Genomic DNA, 17861 nt, shown 5'->3' on the forward strand with positions numbered 1-17861 from the left:
CCTGCTGCTGCTGCTGCTAAGTCGCTTCAGTCGTGTCCGACTCTGTGCAACCCCATAGATGGCAGTCCACTGGGCTCCCCCATCCCTGGGATTCTCCAGGCAAGAACACTGGAGTGGGTTGCCATTTCCTTCTCCAATGCATGAAAGTGAAAAGTGAAAGTGAAGTCGCTCAGTCATGTCTGACTCTTAGCGACCCCAAGGACCGCAGCCTACGCAGGCTCCTCCGTCCATGGGATTCTCCAGGCAAGAGTACTGGAGAGGGTTGCCATTGCCTTCTCCAAATTGAGCACCTACTATGTGCCAAATACCAGTGGACCTCGTCCTCCTGGAGCTTACCTTGAACCCTGACAGTGTGTCTTAAGAGTCTGTACCACAGCTGCCCTGAGTGACTCCTACCATTGAACTGAAATGATCCATGCAAAGCTCCCAGTGCAGAACCTCGGGCCAAGTGCTCAAGAAATGTTAGCGTAAGAAATTTGAACTTAAAAATCTTACCCAGTCTTAAGACTGAGTTAAGAATCTTCCTTGTGTTTACAGAGAAACAAGAGGCTACCCCAGCCAACCCTACACTAGTCAGAATGAGAAGCCTAGCCTGTGAATTCTGGTGTAGACTGGCATATCAGAGCCTCCCAGATTCCATTCATAGCAGGTAAGTTGTCTGGCAGTGTGATTTTCTACTGGTGACGTCGCTCAGCCATCCGAGTGTAAGCCTGTTTCTCACCTAACCTTTGGCTATAGCACTTTGCAAGAGGCTCTTCCAGAAAGAACCTGCAGAGACTTGCTGCACTGGGCTCAGACGGTCCCGCAGCCCACATGGATGCCAGGTCCCTGGCAGCAGGACCTTCCCCACACAGAGCCATGCTCTCACACACTGAAAACACGTTAGTCTTCATTGAAGGCTGCTCTCATTAAACAAACATGGCATTATATTCAAAACTACTCATTTATTCACAGTTTGGCATGTAAAACAGGAGAATATACTATCAAAATCAAGCTATTATTATTTTGAACTATTAGCTAGAATTTTTGTTGTTTTTGTTTTAGGTTGAGTTTGGGCTTGTTAGTGTAAAATAACATCTTGGGGTTAACTCAGGCTTAAAGCAGAAATCATCAAGGATTTGAATTCCCTTAATACTGGTTTAGAGTACCTTTCAGTAGGATTTTAAGTTTGAAGTGGGACATTTTTCTTTTGGCCCTGATGCATGGCTTGTGGGATCTTAGTTCCCTGGTTGGGTATCGAATCTAGGTCCCCCAGCAGTGGAAGCATGGAATCCTAACCACTGGACTACTAGGGAATTCTCTGAAGTGGGACATTTTAGAGGGCAAGGGATAACACTGTACTGGGAAATATTCCCAATGTTTACCAACCAGTCTTTACCTGGGATCAAAAGCAGGCATGAGTTTACACTCATGGTAGCACAAACCACCAGTTAACTTTGATTCACAGCCATGTGTGTGTCTATGTGTGTGTGTGATTACTATGCAATTTGGAATTGGAATTCTTGGGGGAGCTTTATTTGCTCACTAATAGACACACTGTACCTTGAACGTAATATTCAGTGGTGAATCTTCCAGCACTAACTGGAATTTAATCCAGTAGAAGGTTTTAGAATTTATTCAAGAGGTAATTCTGGCTCTGTTTGCAGTTAGAGTTCTATTTTTATGTCCCCTTATTTATAACATAAAATGTGTCTTTACTGATAGTCACTTCTTAGGCATGACTCAGCATACACAATGTATAGATATAATAAAATACATACCGTACTGGTGACAGCAAGGACTTTGGAGCTGAAGAAACATGAGTTCAGGTCATGTCTGTGCCACTTACCTGCCATGTCATATGAGGTTCCCTGTCTACATCTCTGAGATGGTTCTAGTAATAGCACCCATCTTAAGAGGATTGGTTCCAAGATTAAATGATACTTAATATCACACATGAGGGGGAAAAGAATTGAAGACCAACTTCTACAAAAAGTTTCGAAGATTTGGCCTCACGCTGAGCGGTTATCTTACTGCTCTGTGCCAAGTTACCACCACCCATTAGAGTCAACAGCAGAGCAGACACTCCCACCACCGGGCAGGCCTCTGGGCTTGAGGACAGGTGGGCAGGCCTCTGGGGATAGGGACATTTCTGTTACCCCAGAGGTTGAACGTTTACAGCAGTTCTGCTCAAAATGGAGGCAGGATACTTGGAAATTACCTGGGGGCCCAAACAGAAAGCTGAAGCACAGCAACCTTTTCTACCTCAGCCAGTAACCTTGTGCTATTTGAAGGCATGGCCCGTGGGACACACAAAAATCCTCCCATGATTCTCTTTTATTTAGGGAAAATCCTGGAAGGATAAAGGGGCCCTAGAATAGAGGCACTCTGGGCCATACCTTCTGTCAGCTCTTGGCTAATTCTGAGAAGAGTTAATTCATAATGGGTCTTCAACTGCACTGATGCTGGTACAGAGTTTGTTACGGTAAAGCACATCATTCGGTGAATGACTGATAAACAGTGAAAGCCGAGAGGTTCATTTTTCCCAGGCATTTCTATCAACATATCCCTGAAATGAGGCACTTGGCTGTGGGTTCCCAGGGACATTGGCTGTGTACCAGGGGAGGGGTAGAACCACCTGCCCCAGAGGGGTGGCGTGGGGGAACTTTCTGTGGGGTTTTGGCAGCACATAAATACCAGTTAAGAATCTGCTATCTGTACTCAGCCATTAAAAAGAATGAAATAATGCCATTTGCAGCAACATGGATGGGCCTGGAATTTGTCTTACTGAGTAAAGCAAGTCAGACAGAGAAGGAGAAACATCATTTGACATCCCTTATACGTGGAAGCTAAAAAAAAAAAAAAAAAATTGATACAAATAAACTTAACAAAACAGAAAGAGACTCAGAGGTAGAGAACTAACTTATGGCTGCCTGGGGGCAGGGGAAGGGATAGTTAAGGAGTTTGGGACAGACATGTATATACTGCTATATTTTAAATGGATAACCAACAAGGACCTACTGTATAGCACATGGAACTGTCTGCTTGATGTTATGTGGCAGCCTGGATGGGAGGGGAGTTTGGGGAGAATGGACACATGTATATGTATGGCTGAGTCCCTTCATGCCCTGCTGTTCACTTGAAACTGTCACATTGTTAATTGGCTATACCCCAATACAAAATAAAAAGTTAAAAAGAATATGCTATCTGGTTAAATAAGCATTACACACATACACTTCTTTCTCAACAGGTTGATGGGTAATGCTGAAAAAAAAAAAGAAACGGGCAAATTCGGACACATCTACTTCCTGAATTAATGTTCTCCCAAGCCGTGAACAAGCAGTAGAAGGGACTTCTAGTCTCACCCCTATCTTGGCTCTTCTGACCTAAATATTTGAGGGATCTGGCTCAGAACAGAAAGGTTGACAGGCCCACAAATACCAGAGAGGAGAAGGAAAAGCAGTGATGGCTTGTATCATAATAGTAGCTTGAATGTATATAGTGTTTGGCAATTTAGAAAATTCTTTGATGTATGTAAGTTAATTTCCTATAATCCAGAATTTGAGCTGCAAAGGAACCTTGAGTGTCATTTAACCCAAAGTTTCTGAATTGGCTACTGCCATTGTGGGTGTGATAATTCTGGGTTTGGGTGGAGGAGGTCTCCTGTAGACTGTAGCATGTCTCATAGGATCTCTGCCCTCTACATTCCCAATCCCCTCTACATGTAACAACCAAAAACATCTCCAGAGAGCCAAAACTGCTCCCTGTTGAGAATTACTGATCGAGTCTACCTTGGAGTTATAAACAGATTATACACTTACACATGTGTGTGTGCTAAGTTGCTTTCGTTGTGTCCGACTCTTTGTGACCCTAAGGACTGTAACCCACCAGGCTCCTCTGTCCATGGATTCTCCAGGCAAGAATACTGGACTGGGTTGCCATGCCCTCCTCCGGGGGGTCTTCGAACCCAGGGATCGAACCCAAGGCTCCTGCATTGTAGGTGGATTCTTTACCGCTGAGCCAGCAGGGAAGCCTATACACTTACACATGAGAGGTACTAATGAAATAGTAGTATCTCCACACTCAGCATGGGCTTGGTGTCTTGACCTGGCTCTTCCTGTCAAGGCTATCAAAACTGAGACATGTGCAAGAGATTTCAAAGATCCAAAGCAATGTCTCTTTGATACAAAACTACTCAAATTAATTTGGTTGGAAATCTATTAATTTTTCAAAGCAAAGAACTACCACCATAAAGCCCTACACACTGATTCTGTCGTTAGACTGACTTGCCATCCGGCAAACTGACAGGCCTACGTCACCCAAATAGCACTTTTGCGATCAGGCTAAGGATCTGCCGAGCTATAGAAATGCCTTATTCAATTCAGACCCCTTGGCTTCACGGACATGTGAAAACTGCTGACCATCTGGTTTTTAAGACTTAGACCTTTTTCTGGTGTCACTGCTGGTTTCTAATTATGTCAAAAGCTTCACTTAGGATTCAGAATTTTGTTTTTTGACACGCTATGAACAACTATTGCCCCTGGAACACAAGTCAATTCACTGATATTAGAACCAACCTCTGTACCCCTTAGGCAGAAGGCAATGACGTGATAAAATAGATGCTCAATGTTTGTGCATGCATTCATTCAGTCACTCATTTATTCATTCATTCGAACACTTGCTGATTGCCAGGCCATGCTGGGTGCTTGGTGATGCAGTCATGAATGCAGCATAGTCCTTGGGGTTCCCAGCCAAGCAAGGGTAGATGAAGAAGGAGGGAGAAAAGAGAGGGCAGAGCAAAGACCACGAGCAAAGACAGGCAGCCACATCAGGTTATTTAGCCCTGGGACTTCCCAGGTGGCGCAGTTGATAAAGAATTTGCCTGCCGATGCAGGAGATGCAAGAGATGCCGGCTTGACCTCTGGCTTGGGAAGATCCCCTGGAAGAGGAAATGGCAACCCACTCCAGTAGTCTTGCCTGGAAGATTCCATGGGCAGAGGAGCCTGGCGGGTTACAGTCCATGGGGTTGCAAAATTGGACATGACTGAGTGCATGCACACACACACAGGAGATCACATATGGTCTTTCAACAAACATTGAGTGCCAAAGGCATGATCATAGCTTTGTAAAGTTTACAAGCAACAATGGACTGTGGGTCAAAACAGAACCCAAAGAGTGATCCAGCTTTAACAGGTGGGTGAGGACTGAAAATCTGCACATCTGGCTAATTATATTTAGAGACAGATGGAAATTCTGCAAGGGTAATCCACCTTTTCCATCTACACCTAAAACTACATTATCATATATTGATTGCATAACTACAAATATAATACCCAATGATGTTGTAATAGAATGAATTAATTAAAATCATTAAGATCAAAATCAATTTTATCGAGCATCTTTATAAGCCAGACGCTTTGCTCACTGCTATCATATTATTATCAATTTACCGCAGTGGGATAATTTCAGAGGAGGACTGTATTCCACAGCATCTCCAGCATTCCTGGGAAAATGGTTGGAGAGTGTTATTTCCTTCATATGCTAAGAAGAGAGTGGCATAAAAGAGAATAGATGACTCAAATGCAACTTAAATGCAATAGATGACATAAATTCCCTGGAGGGAAGGAGATGGACTAGAAATAATCTCTTATGAAATTTCTGTAATGTATGGTTTAAAAACTCTCGTGTTGAGCACTTAGTGTGCAAAAGACACCTCTGCTGCAGCAGAGACAGTATGGCCCACAAAACCTGAAATATTGACTGTCTGGCCCTTTCTAGCAAAAGGCCTGCTCTCTTGGGTTAGATTTCCTGGGTTTGAGCCCCAGCTCTTTAACTGTGAAGCCGTGTGACAGTGATGTACTTATTTATTTAAAGTCTTTGTTCCTCACCACCCTCATCTGCAGAATGAGACTGGACTGGTGGTAACAACAATCACTATCTCAAGGCGTCACTGTGAGGAATAAATTAGATAATAATACCAAGTCCTTAGAAGAGAACCAAGTATACAGTAAGAACTTGATAAATGTTAGCTACTGTTGCCTCCTTTTTCAAGATCAGGAACTTCAGGCTCAGAGTGATCAAATGACTTACCCAAGACCGCTCAGAATTGAAATTTAGCTGATGACAAAGCCCAGGGTCCTTTCTGCTGTGGTAACTCTCTTTGCTATGTTCTTAGTAATAGCAGAGTTAACCGCAGCCAGTGTTCACAGGGTAAAACTACTATCAGTGAGAGATGGACCTTGGTTGACAGAGTTGAAGGAAACTCAAGCACAGATCCACAGTAAAATTGTTGGAAAACCATACCTTTCTATAATACCAAATGCCTCATTACACCACCCCACTTCCCCCACCCTTCAGAGAGTGCTGCAAACTGTTCCATAGCCTATTTCTGGCCCTTTATAAAGTAGTAAATAGGTTCAAATTCGACTTTTTAGACTTAAAAAAGCACTATTAACTTCTTAAATGGAAATGTTTAAGGACTAGAATTCACATAATCCAAATGTTCAAGTGAGAATATGGGGACTATGATATAGCAGTGGGAATGGGGGCTACTCACCCAGGCTCTGGAATCAGACCTAGCTTCATACCCTGGCTCCACCACTTGAGAAGCAAGTGTCGTCACACCAGCCATTAATCTCCCTAAGCCTCAGTTTCACCATCTATAAGATGGTGATAATACACCCCACGATGTTGTGAAGGCTAAGTGAGACAATGCATAGAAAATACTTAGAAAAGTACTTGGCTATGTTAAGTGCTCAAATTTATTATTTTGTATTTTATATACTATATGATTTTTAAATAATTATTATTTCAGTTGAGCAAAATAGATGTTTTTCAAGGATGTACTCTTGGGAGTACAGCCCCGTGTGTAAGTCACACCTAAGAATCACAAATTTTCTGCTTGACAGTATAATTTTAAAAGCTAAAGAATCTGAAGGAATTTACTCCCAGATTTTTGTGGACAAACTGAAAGGGAACTTCTATAGCTATTATATATTGCTATAGGAAATGCATCATTATAACCACACATTTCACATGTGGTTATAATGATGCCTTTTTCAAAGCTAATGATTATGCAAAAGAGCAAATACTATGTTCTTTCTGATATTTGTTCAATTGTGTATTACCTTTTTATTACTTAGTATACCTACACTAATGCTTTATGTCTTCCCATTGAATGTAGTTGTAAATACTGTTTATTAACTATGATATATTCAAATTACCACTACAAGTTTAAGAAAGTTACCTGGGAGTAATATTCACAGAAAAGTTTCATGTGCCAGCATTGGAATATATGAACTGGTGGTTTGATGGATGGTAATTTTTATCACAAAAATATTCTTTAATTTGGAAAGGGATTTATCATAGAGTTCCTTTAGCTAGGAAATCCTCTGTGTCGTCTAGAATATGATTCAAGTTATTGAAAAATTGATCTCTCTCTCTCTATATCTTTCCTGAATATACCTTCCTTATATCGATATAGACCTAAAACACTATGCCAAAGTATCGGTCCCATTTTCTTGATGGAGAAGCTGGATAATCATGCACTTAAGCTCAAAATCCCAATTACACAGTGATAAAATGGGAATCACAATTTAATAAAGGGGCTTCATCTTTGGGAGTACAGTCTTTAGTTTAAATTGTTTGATAAATGGTCCATTTATCTTCAAGACAAATCTGGACAGTCCAAATATAGGAGATATATATATACACACACACACACATATTTTAGGGTATATACACATACATATATTTTAGACTATATATATATTTTAGAATATATATGTTATATATATATTCTAAAACTTGTGTATAAAGAGTATTTTTCATTCATTTAGTTTCTTGAATTTATACCAAAATAGATTTAGAAGGTAAACTTTCCCAAACATAAGCGTATGTAGCTTTATGATGGTATGTAAATGCTTTTCCTTTCCCCGAGTTTCAAAGTATATTAGCAAGTGGTAGTTATATGGTAATAATATGGCTATTATTATTGTGCCATATTATACATGAGTACATGCTCTATGGATTATGTTCTTTTATTACCTTCTGGTGGTATGTCAAATCATAGTATACAAGAATATCACAGGTCTCCTTATAAGAAAAATGACAAATTGCCTGTTCTGAAACAAAGACTCTACGATGGAGTGACATAGACAAACATTAGTTTCAGTTTTAGGTGTGACCTTCTGATTTTGTTTGGTTAACATTAGTCATCTCAGTTCTGACCAGGGAACAGTATCTGCCAGTACAGAAAAAAATCAGATCCTGTTTAATGTTGATGTTCTTGTATTTCCTAGACAAGTATCCCAAGGCACTAGTCACAGTGAAATAGAAGTTGGCCAGAAATACTCTCAATATTGATTAAGCCATGGGTTACTTTCTTCCACAAATATTTAAGTTGAATGTGGGGTATTTTTGAAGTTAAAAATATTTTCAAATACCACAGCAATATGACTATAATAGGCTCTTTGTGAGAAAACATATAAAAGGAAGTAAACTTTCTAGTGGGAGGCAGAGACAATATGCATTAAAATGCAACTTTTAACTAACCCCCAAATTACATTTTCTTTTTATCCACTGAACATTTAAATGTTATTCTCCCTTAACTAACTTTCTAGCTTTGTTCTTCCTCTGGTGATACTTGGTTTATTATTATTGCCATTATTATTATTTTTTCATATAGTGAAAAATGAAAATGATAGTTTAAAGAACATGTGCTTCTAGCAAAAGTATGCTTAAAGTTAAACCCTACTACTCAGTAGCTTAATTCGTGTTATAGAAACTTGGACTCTATTAGAAATGGGGCCATTTGAGAAAGGGCCCTTTGTAACAGAAAAAGTAAAATTTACTTCCTATTGTGAAGTGATTTTAGACAGTTTAGCCTATTTCCACTTTATTCTACACTGTCTGAAATGTATTAGAAAAAGTAAAGAAACATAGTTTATTTCATTATCTATAACTGAAGCTTTTAAAAGGCAGAGACCTTAATTGGTATCCCCAGTGCCTAGCACAAAATGAAGAAATGTTTCAGTAAAGGAAAAAAATTAATGAAAGAACCAATGAATGAGCACTGTCTTTTATAAGAAATGTAGTAAGATAAAGCTCGAAAAAGAATTGTAATATTATATATAACTGCCAATAAATTGCTTTGGATATCCTATTTATATTTAACTTTTGTGTTTTACCTGCATTTAGAACCAAGCACAAATAGCCGTACAGAGTATTGTCCAGGGAATAGAAAGGGGAAATTCCCTGGCAGTCCAATGGCTAGGACTCCACACTCTCACTATTGAGGGTCTGGGATCAATCTCTGGTTGAGGAATTAAGATCCCACATCCCACGAGCCACACACACACACAAAAAGAATGGATAGGTCCATTTGGGCATTGTTGTTTCTGTTATTTAGTTGCTAAGTCGTGTCTGACTCTTTTGAGACCCGCGTGGACTGTAGCCTGCCAGGCTCCTCTGTCCATGGGATTTCCTAGGCAAGAATATTAGATTGGGTTGCCATTTCCTTCTCCAAGGGATCTTTCCAACCCAGGGATTGAATCAACATCTCCTGCATTGGCAGGTGGATTCTCTGACACTGGACCACTAGGGAAGCCCCAGCTTTGGCACAGGAGCGGGCATTTCTAATACACAGCTCAGGCATCAGCAAGGTCAAGGGGAAAAGCCCCACCAATCACTGATTGATGGACGATAGCCAAGGCTCCCAAGAGTCTTCTTGGAAAGCAGACACTGGTCAGTCAGGCAGCTGGAGAACTTCCAAGACTTTTTTTTGCCTGAGCTGATATGCTTAGCTTCTACTATATTGTCTCAGAGCTTTGGTAGAGACTTTATGGTGCCACAAGGAAGTAGACACAAAGCCAGGGCCTGACCACGAGGGCAGTTTCCAAATGCTCTTTTATATGCGGGTATCCTGAAAGGTTGGGTGTTACAGCGCTTGAGCTCACACACTGCTGTAGGGTCCTTTCCCCCCTGGCATTTCTCTGCTCCTGGGCAGTTCTCCAATGCAGTAGTGAGTCCTGATGACTTGGAAGAGAAATCACAAACTAATCTGACGCTGGATATAATACAGAAGTTCATAAATGTCCACACAGGAAACCTCCACGACCCAGTAGTGTCACTTATCTTGCCACACAGGCAGGCACAGCCTCTTGTTCAGGGGGTAAGAAACGGGGAAGCAGCACTGGATCTCTGGTCTTTGGGGAGGGGGAAAAAAAAAGCACTGCTGCCATTTTTCCTGTTTATTCATACTTCTTTCATCTTTTCTTTTTCTTATTTTTTTCTCTTTCTCATCTTAAATTGTCACTTTATATTCCTGGTTTTCAAATGTAAATACATGGTTAATAAGTACTCCAGATGATCGTATAGGACTAGACTGATGCTACTGTCTGATTAGTAGCTGTTTGCTTTAATCCTTGTTTAAATAACACACACACACCTTTTTACCGAGAATTCACCATTTGAACAAAATGTGGTAACATATGGTTTCAAACTAGGGAAAGGAGAAGAGTTTGTCATTTATGAATTATTTAAATACTAAATGTCTAATTTTTTTTCCAAGGTAGAATCTGCAGGTTTGGGGGAGGAGAGGGAAGTTGTTCTATTCTGAGGAAAGATATATTTTAGAAGAAGGAAAAGTTGGGGGCGGATGGAGGAGAACCAGTTTTCCCAGTGTCTATAATTTAACTAGGCAGTTAAAGTTAGTTGGAAATTTACATAAAAGTTACAAAGACTACAAATGCTGCACAGAAATCAAAACTATATTAGTTAAACGAATATACTGTATTTCAGTCTGAAATACAGACTGAAATTTAAGAAAGGAAATGTGCAGAAACTTTTTTCCAGAGTTTTCCTGAACTTAGGGTGTTGAGAATGAAATGGTCAAGTGTCAAGAAGTTTATGATTTTTCAGGTATAATAAACTTCTGGGACTGTTGTTTGAGACATAATTGCTATTCACGCCTCACAGTCTGTACTTTCCTTGTGTGTACTTGGAGTTAATATTTCAATTGAAAAACTAGAATACCAGGAAAAACGTCTCTGATTTAAGCTAGTCATTTACTCCCAGTCTCAGAGGAAAAGACTGGATATTCTCTGAGTTAATAAAGTGTGAAACGACTTTAATGCTTCAGGGGAAATATACTATATCATTCTTGCAAACTGTTTTTAGAAAGCACGGCTTAGTCAAACCCGAAAATTTAATAGGCTTAGTTATTTCTTTTTTCTCCAAATAGCCTTTTATGGCATAGAGAAGGTGAGGACCTACAGCAAACAGTTTATCTCTGTAAACCAGTCGCCATGAAGAACAAGAGGGGACAGACTGGGTCAGTGTTTCTCATAGGTCCTGAAGCCAGCCTTAGTAGACTTAACACTAATTTATTTGAGATTTGGATGCCCTATTGCCAGTCCTGGGTTCTGATGTAGAGTTTCCAATTAATGTGTGTGCGCGCGTGTGTGCTCAGTCACTTCAGTCATGTCTGACTCTTTGCAACCCTACGGACTGTAGTCCACCAGGTTCCCCTGTCCATGGGATTCTCCAGCAAGAATACAGGAATGGGTTTCCATGCTCTTCTCCAGGGACTCTTCCTGACCCGGGAACTGAACCCTCATCTCCTGCATTGCAGGCAGATTCTTTACCCACTGAGCCGCCTGGGAAGCCCAATTCATCTGTAGATTCCTGCAACTATGAGTTATGTGAGTGGGGTGCTGTTATCTCCAAGCCCATCAGAGCAGCCCGCCCAGTGAAGACCTTTGGTCCTGGTGATACTGGGTGAGGCAGCTTACATGGCCTGGTAGTTTCTTCTTACTTCTCAAGATTCTGCAAGTGAAGGCTAAGCAGACCTTCACATTTTACACTGTAAGCACTTTTAGGTTCTTTCCACTGTAAAACAGAACTAGGAGGATTGTTTGGAAAACACAGTTTGCCCACATAACCGTGGTTAATCTAGTTTGATTTTTCTAAAGCAGCACAGAGAGAAATTTATTTTTGTATGAACATAAATAAAAATTTGCTGTAACCTACAGTTCACAGCCACATCCAGTATCCAGTGTGGAGTGACCTCACTCTTGCCCTCTGCTGCCATATATGTGTGCATATATAACACACACATGCACACACATAACACACACTCCCTTTTTCCTTCTTCTCCTGAAACTTTACCTACTTCTGCTGTTCTTTTGTTGGGGATTTCATCAAGCATGTTTACATCAAAATGCTTGCTGATCCTGGCCACTGCCTCAGTGCTCTCACCACTGTATCCTGGTTACGGGAGGTAAGCCAGCTGAGCTGTTAGTTTTCCAACCACTTCAGCTTTCTCTCACTTGTCTACTGGGAAACCACCGAAGCCTAGACTGGAAGGCAAAGTGAGTGAGGATGAGCATATGCGGGAATATGTGTGTCAGTAGCTTAAATGACACATGTCATCAGTGAGACATGGTGGGATTGAAAAGTACCTGTTTACAGGAAGAACTCTGACGAACCTTGACTCTTACCATACACCATATACAAAAACTGACTCACAATGGATCAAAGATCTAAATGTAAAAAGCTAAAATGATAAAACTCTTAGAAGAAAATATGGAGGAAAAGCTTTATCACACTGGATTTGGCACTGATTTCTCAGACATGACACTAAAAGCACAGGCAAAACAAGGAAAAAATGGGTAGACTGGGCTCTCGCAAAATGAAAACTTTTGTGAACCAAAGGATACCATCTGCAGAGTGAAAAGGCAACCCACGGAACAGGAGAAAATAATTTCTGAAAATATGAAGGAATTAATAGCCAGTGTATATAAAGAACTCCTAAAATGCAACAATAACAAAGCAAAGCAACCAACTTAAAAATGGGCAAAAGAATAAACAGGCGATTCACCAAAGATGATACACAAATAGCTAACAAGCATAAGATGCTCAACATCACTAACCATTAGGAGCATGCAATTCAAACCCACAGTAACACATAGCCACAATAACATACCACTTCATACTTATAAAGATGTCTATTATTTAAGACAAAACAAAACAGAAATTAGAGTTGACAGGAATGTGAGGAAATTAGAACTCTCATGCACTGCTGGTAAGAATACAAAATGGTGCAGCTGCTATGGAAAAGTTCCTCAAAAACTTTATCACATGATCTACTAGTTCTACCACTGAGCTGGTGGAACTAGTTCCAAAAGAATTGAAAATAGGGATTCAAACAGATATTAGCACACCCATGATCATAGCAGTTTTATTCACATAGCCCAAAGGTGGAATTATCTCATATGTTCATCAGTGCATGAATGGATAAACAAAATGTGGCACATACACAAAATAGAGTATTAATTCAGCCTTAAAAGGGAAGGAAATTCTGAAACATACTACAATGTGGATGAATCATAAAAACTTAACACTAAGTGAAACATACTAGACCCAAAGGATAAATGTTGTATATTTCCTCTTATATGAGACTACCTGGAGTAGTCAAATTTATGGAGATAGAAAATAGAATGGTTGCCAGGAGCTGGGGAGAGGGAGTAATGGAGTGTTATTGTTCAATAGGTACAAAGTTTTAGGACAGGAAAATGAGATAGCTCTGGAGATAGATAGATGATGTGATATTTGCACAACAACGGAAATGCATTTAATGTCCCTGAACTGTACAGCTAAGAATGATTACAGTGGTAAATTTTATGTCATGGATATTTGGCCACAGTAAAAAGAAAAAAAAAAAAGAGTCATGGAAAACCAGCAGAGTTAGTACGTGGAATAAAAAGGAGGAAGGGATGCAGGTCTTTAAGAGAAGATGGGAAAATTATTAGAAAAAATGATGTCTAGATTATGCAGCTTTTTGTTCATGTTTATGATTCAAATGGCAAAGAGAAAACTGATCAATGTATTCGCTTATCAACTGAGACTTGCGTGTGAAATCTAGTCTAAAAGTGTCCTTGTTCTAAGATTAAGATTAGAGTTAGTCTGAGGTACTACTACAATTCCTTCATGCTTTTAGATATTGGGAGCTGTTCCAATGTACATGTAATTTTTTTTTCTAAGTACAGGACAAACCAATACTACAAGGTGACACAAAATCCTAGTAGAAAGGAAGCCCGCAAATATTTCTATCTACTGTGTGTTAAAATGGAAGGGACAGTCTACTCCAAAGAGAGGGCTCAATGGCCAGTGGCATACTTTCTTCCAAAGATTAGTCCAGTCTTCCTGACATTGCTCAGTAGTTGAGTCAAACCATTTTAACATTTTTGGTAGATGTAAGTGGTAATGGTGAAGCATAACTAAATATTCATGAGCTTATTTACTCCTTAAACCTGTTGGATGTCTTCCAATGTCTGAGAATCTGATTAAATTTATGAATAGGATTAGTATAGACTTTCAGTGTGTCTTTGTTGAGGTGGGTGGCAATTGGTGAGGATGCTGATTAGACAGAACTAGTCTGTAGAAACTATCACTTTAAAATTCTAGTTGTGTGAATGTATGCTAAGTTGCTTCAGTCATGCCCAGCTCTTTCTGAGAAGCCCGCCAGGTTCCTCTGTCCATGGGATTCTCCAGGCAAGAATACTGGAGTGGGTTGCCATGCCCTCCTCCAGGGGATCTTCCCAACCCAGGAACTGAACCTGGGTCTCTTATGTCTTCTGTATTGGCAGGTGGGTTTTTCACCACTAGTACCACCTCTACAAATCTCTGTGAAGCCCACTGACCATTCTTTTGAGGTATATTTATGATTTTAAATCTTAATGTGAAAGAATGCAATCTGTCCATGTGTGCGGTGGTATGAACATTGTCATATGTGATGTTTGGGGATGGGGAAGGCGAAGGTCCTTGGCCTTTGCTATATTATCTATTACTTATGAATTAAAGATGTTAGAGTTAAAAGAAACCTTAGAGGCTATCCTGAAGGATTTTCCTATTACTTTACTTTTACATTTAAAAATAAGATTAACTTGCGACTCCCCTGGCAGTTCAGTGGTTAAGACTCCACACTTCCACTGCAAGGGGTGAAGATTTGATTTCTGGTGGGGAAACTAAGATCCCACATGCCACGTGATATGGCTAAAAAAGTAACAATAATAAAACTAAGTAAATAAAAATATAATTAACTTGAAATTTTTTCCTAATACTTGATGCAGGGAAACTTTTTTTCTCCTACAGAACTGCTGCATTGTCAGAAAATGGAAGTTAAACAACACATCATGTTGTTCACAGTTAAGTTTAGATATCTTTATTGTTGTTTTCACTACGAACACAAGTGGTGGCATAAATGCCGAGTGAGTGACTGCAAGCCTCACGGGAGCATTCCCCCACGAACAGGTCACAGGCACTGAGGTGGACACAGCATCAGTTGGATGATACTGTCTACTTCAGAGGCCTGGTGTGTGTTAGGGCTGGGCTGGGCCAGGGGAGGGAACAGGCTCATATTTCCTGACCTTCTTAGATTCATTTATGATTTTAAATCTTAATGTGAAAGAATGCAGTCTGTACACGTGTACAGTGGTCATATGTACATGTACATATGAACATTGTCATATGTCATGTTTGGGGATGGGGATGGCAAGTATACTTTAGTACATTTCTGGAGGATAGTTTGACAACCTCAATTACAGTAGTCATTAAATTAACAGTTCATTCTCCAAAAAAAAGTTCATTCTCATTAATTCCATTTAAAGAAATTTAACCCAAGAAAATAATCAGAGACATGGGTAAAATTTATAGTCAGGTATGTTCACTACTGTGGTATTCATAGCACAATGTAATGAACATAATAGTATGTATTTATATGTGATGTAACAAACCTTCAAAAATATGAAAATGGCTATAACAATTACAGCATAGTTGTAGGCTAGAATGTTTATTTCATGTTCTCAACTATGTTAATTTTGTTAAATTATATTTTAGAATATATATGAAAATTTTTAAAAGGGCTTCCCAAGTGGCTAGGTGGTAAAGAATCTGCCTGCCAATATGGGAGATGCAGGTTCCATCCCTGAGTCAGGAAGATCCCGTGGAGAAGGAAATGGCAACTCATTCCAGTATTCTTACCTGGTAAATCCCATGGACAGAGGAGCCCAGCAGACTACAGTCCACGGGATCTCAAAAGACTCAGACATGACTTAGTGACTAAGCAACAACAACAATTTTTAAAAACTAAAAAGGAATATACTACAGTGTTAATTGTGGTTATCTTTGGATTTTTGGAAGTAATTTGATACTATTCTTTAATTTCCAAGTTTCCTTTCATGAATATGCTCTGATAAAAAGAAAAAATATTTAATTAAAAACAATTTTAGCTCTCTGCGTCCCTGAAATTAGTGGGCATGTTCAGAACCCAGCCGAGAGGATATGAAAACGGGCGTGGTGAGGCAGGTGGGCTGGGGTAGGAAGCGGGAGGGCGGTAGCCAAGCAACCAGTGTCACCAGGAGTTCCTCCCTCACATACAGGGATCTGCTGTCTCTACCCCTCAGAGCTAAGTGAGGGCTGGCCGTTCAAGATTCAGGGTGAAGCTGATGCAAGTAACCTCTTTCTTCTATGCCCCCTATCCCTGCCATAGCATACCTAGGATTATCACCCACAGAATAATACCATCTGTCTGTGGAGAATTATATAGTTGTCAAAGTGCATTTATATATATTGTAGTTCACAGGATTACCATGATTTGGAGAGTCTAACATAGTTATTTTTACCTTATATGACAGGTGAGGAAACAGAAATTAGAGGAGGCATACAGATTGTTCAAGGACATACCAGTAGCTCTCTGACTTTTACAAAGGACCTTCCTTGCAAAAAAAATTTCAAAAGACATCTCTGAGTGAAATCGCTTGAACTCATTTGGGGGTGGTTGTGGGAGGTGAGGGAGACAGTTATAGAAGCAGTAATTCCTAAGAAGCTCACATAGCAGTAGCAGTAGCGTCTCGTCTTGGGCCTCAAAGATGTAAACTGAGCAAAGAAATGAGGATTTATATTGTTGGTTCAAAATGACTTACCAAATGACTTATCATGTCATATGTACTAATGTCAATAAACATACATCTGGTACACACTCTCTATACAGCAGATGTACTGGTTGATAAGAATGAAAACTTATCAAACTTGGGCAAGGTGTACTTACCAAAAACCACCAATTTGATTTGTCTGATCCTCTACAGGATGTAGAATAAGAATACACAGGAAGATTCAGGTAGCTTTCTTGGGATTTCTCAGTTCAGTTTTTGGAGTGCCCCATGAGACAAATCCTAAGGAGTTAAAAAAAACCCTGCTAGGAATGTTTTCTATTTCAATAAAATTTTCATACATGCAATATGAATTTGGGGCCATTTTCTTCAAAAAACTAAACTACTGTTACTCTAATTATCATATTCTCTTCAGATCAAGAAACGCAACCTTTTGTTCCTCCTCCTATCCTTGAAGAAACAGGGAATGGCCATAAGAAAATGACCAGTTTCTTCCATTTGTTGTATTTTCCCCTCTGTCTTATTTAGAACCCTGCCTCCCCACCCCTGACTCCAAGATGAACAACACAGCGTTTAGGAATGAATACAGATGTAGCTTATATTTTATGCTTATAAATCCACAAGAAGAAGCGGGGGTACCCCTTTAAAGAGATGATACTATCTAGCTCATGGACTCCCCCCATCCCCATTTGGGGGCTTATGTCACACATCACTATGGATCATCACATTCTTTCCTGCTAGATCCAGAGGGTCTCAAAAACCAGTGAAACAAGCACTTCGGCCAACCACCACCAACCGATCAGAGCTGGTATAAAATAAACTTGTTATTCTGCCCTAAAATGTGTAAGACACTTTGGAGGATGTTGTTTGCATGGAGTACTATAAAAAATAGGATTTAGAGTCCTAGGATAATCTTGAAAGTCATAATATAGA

General features: G+C 39.9%; 1 protein-coding gene and 1 long non-coding RNA gene across 21 annotated transcripts in view; one reads left to right on the forward strand and one right to left on the reverse strand.

The window, feature by feature from the left end:
- RBM47 (RNA binding motif protein 47) overlaps positions 1–17861 on the reverse strand; it is a 176455-nt gene that overhangs the window by 18257 nt on the left and 140337 nt on the right. For 10 of the 16 annotated variants that reach the window (XM_070791341.1, XM_019962623.2, XM_070791334.1 and 7 more), the window contains one exon: positions 17087–17210. The exons of the other annotated variants lie outside the window; for them this stretch is intronic. The gene's annotated coding sequence lies outside the window, so the exon portion shown is untranslated. The remainder of the gene's footprint in view (positions 1–17086; positions 17211–17861) is intronic. 16 annotated transcript variants of the gene reach the window in all.
- Positions 1–17861, forward strand: part of LOC139183620 (uncharacterized) — a 29962-nt gene that overhangs the window by 5086 nt on the left and 7015 nt on the right. For 2 of the 5 annotated variants that reach the window (XR_011567168.1, XR_011567169.1), the window contains exon 3: positions 538–649. This is a non-coding gene — a long non-coding RNA (uncharacterized lncRNA). Of the gene's footprint in view, positions 1–537; positions 13745–17861 lie in introns of those variants that run through there. The other 3 variants (XR_011567166.1, XR_011567167.1, XR_011567165.1) reach the window with 3 other exon arrangements.

Source organism: Bos indicus, chromosome 6 (assembly GCF_029378745.1).
Source record: "Bos indicus isolate NIAB-ARS_2022 breed Sahiwal x Tharparkar chromosome 6, NIAB-ARS_B.indTharparkar_mat_pri_1.0, whole genome shotgun sequence".
Lineage (NCBI taxonomy): Eukaryota > Metazoa > Chordata > Mammalia > Artiodactyla > Bovidae > Bos > Bos indicus.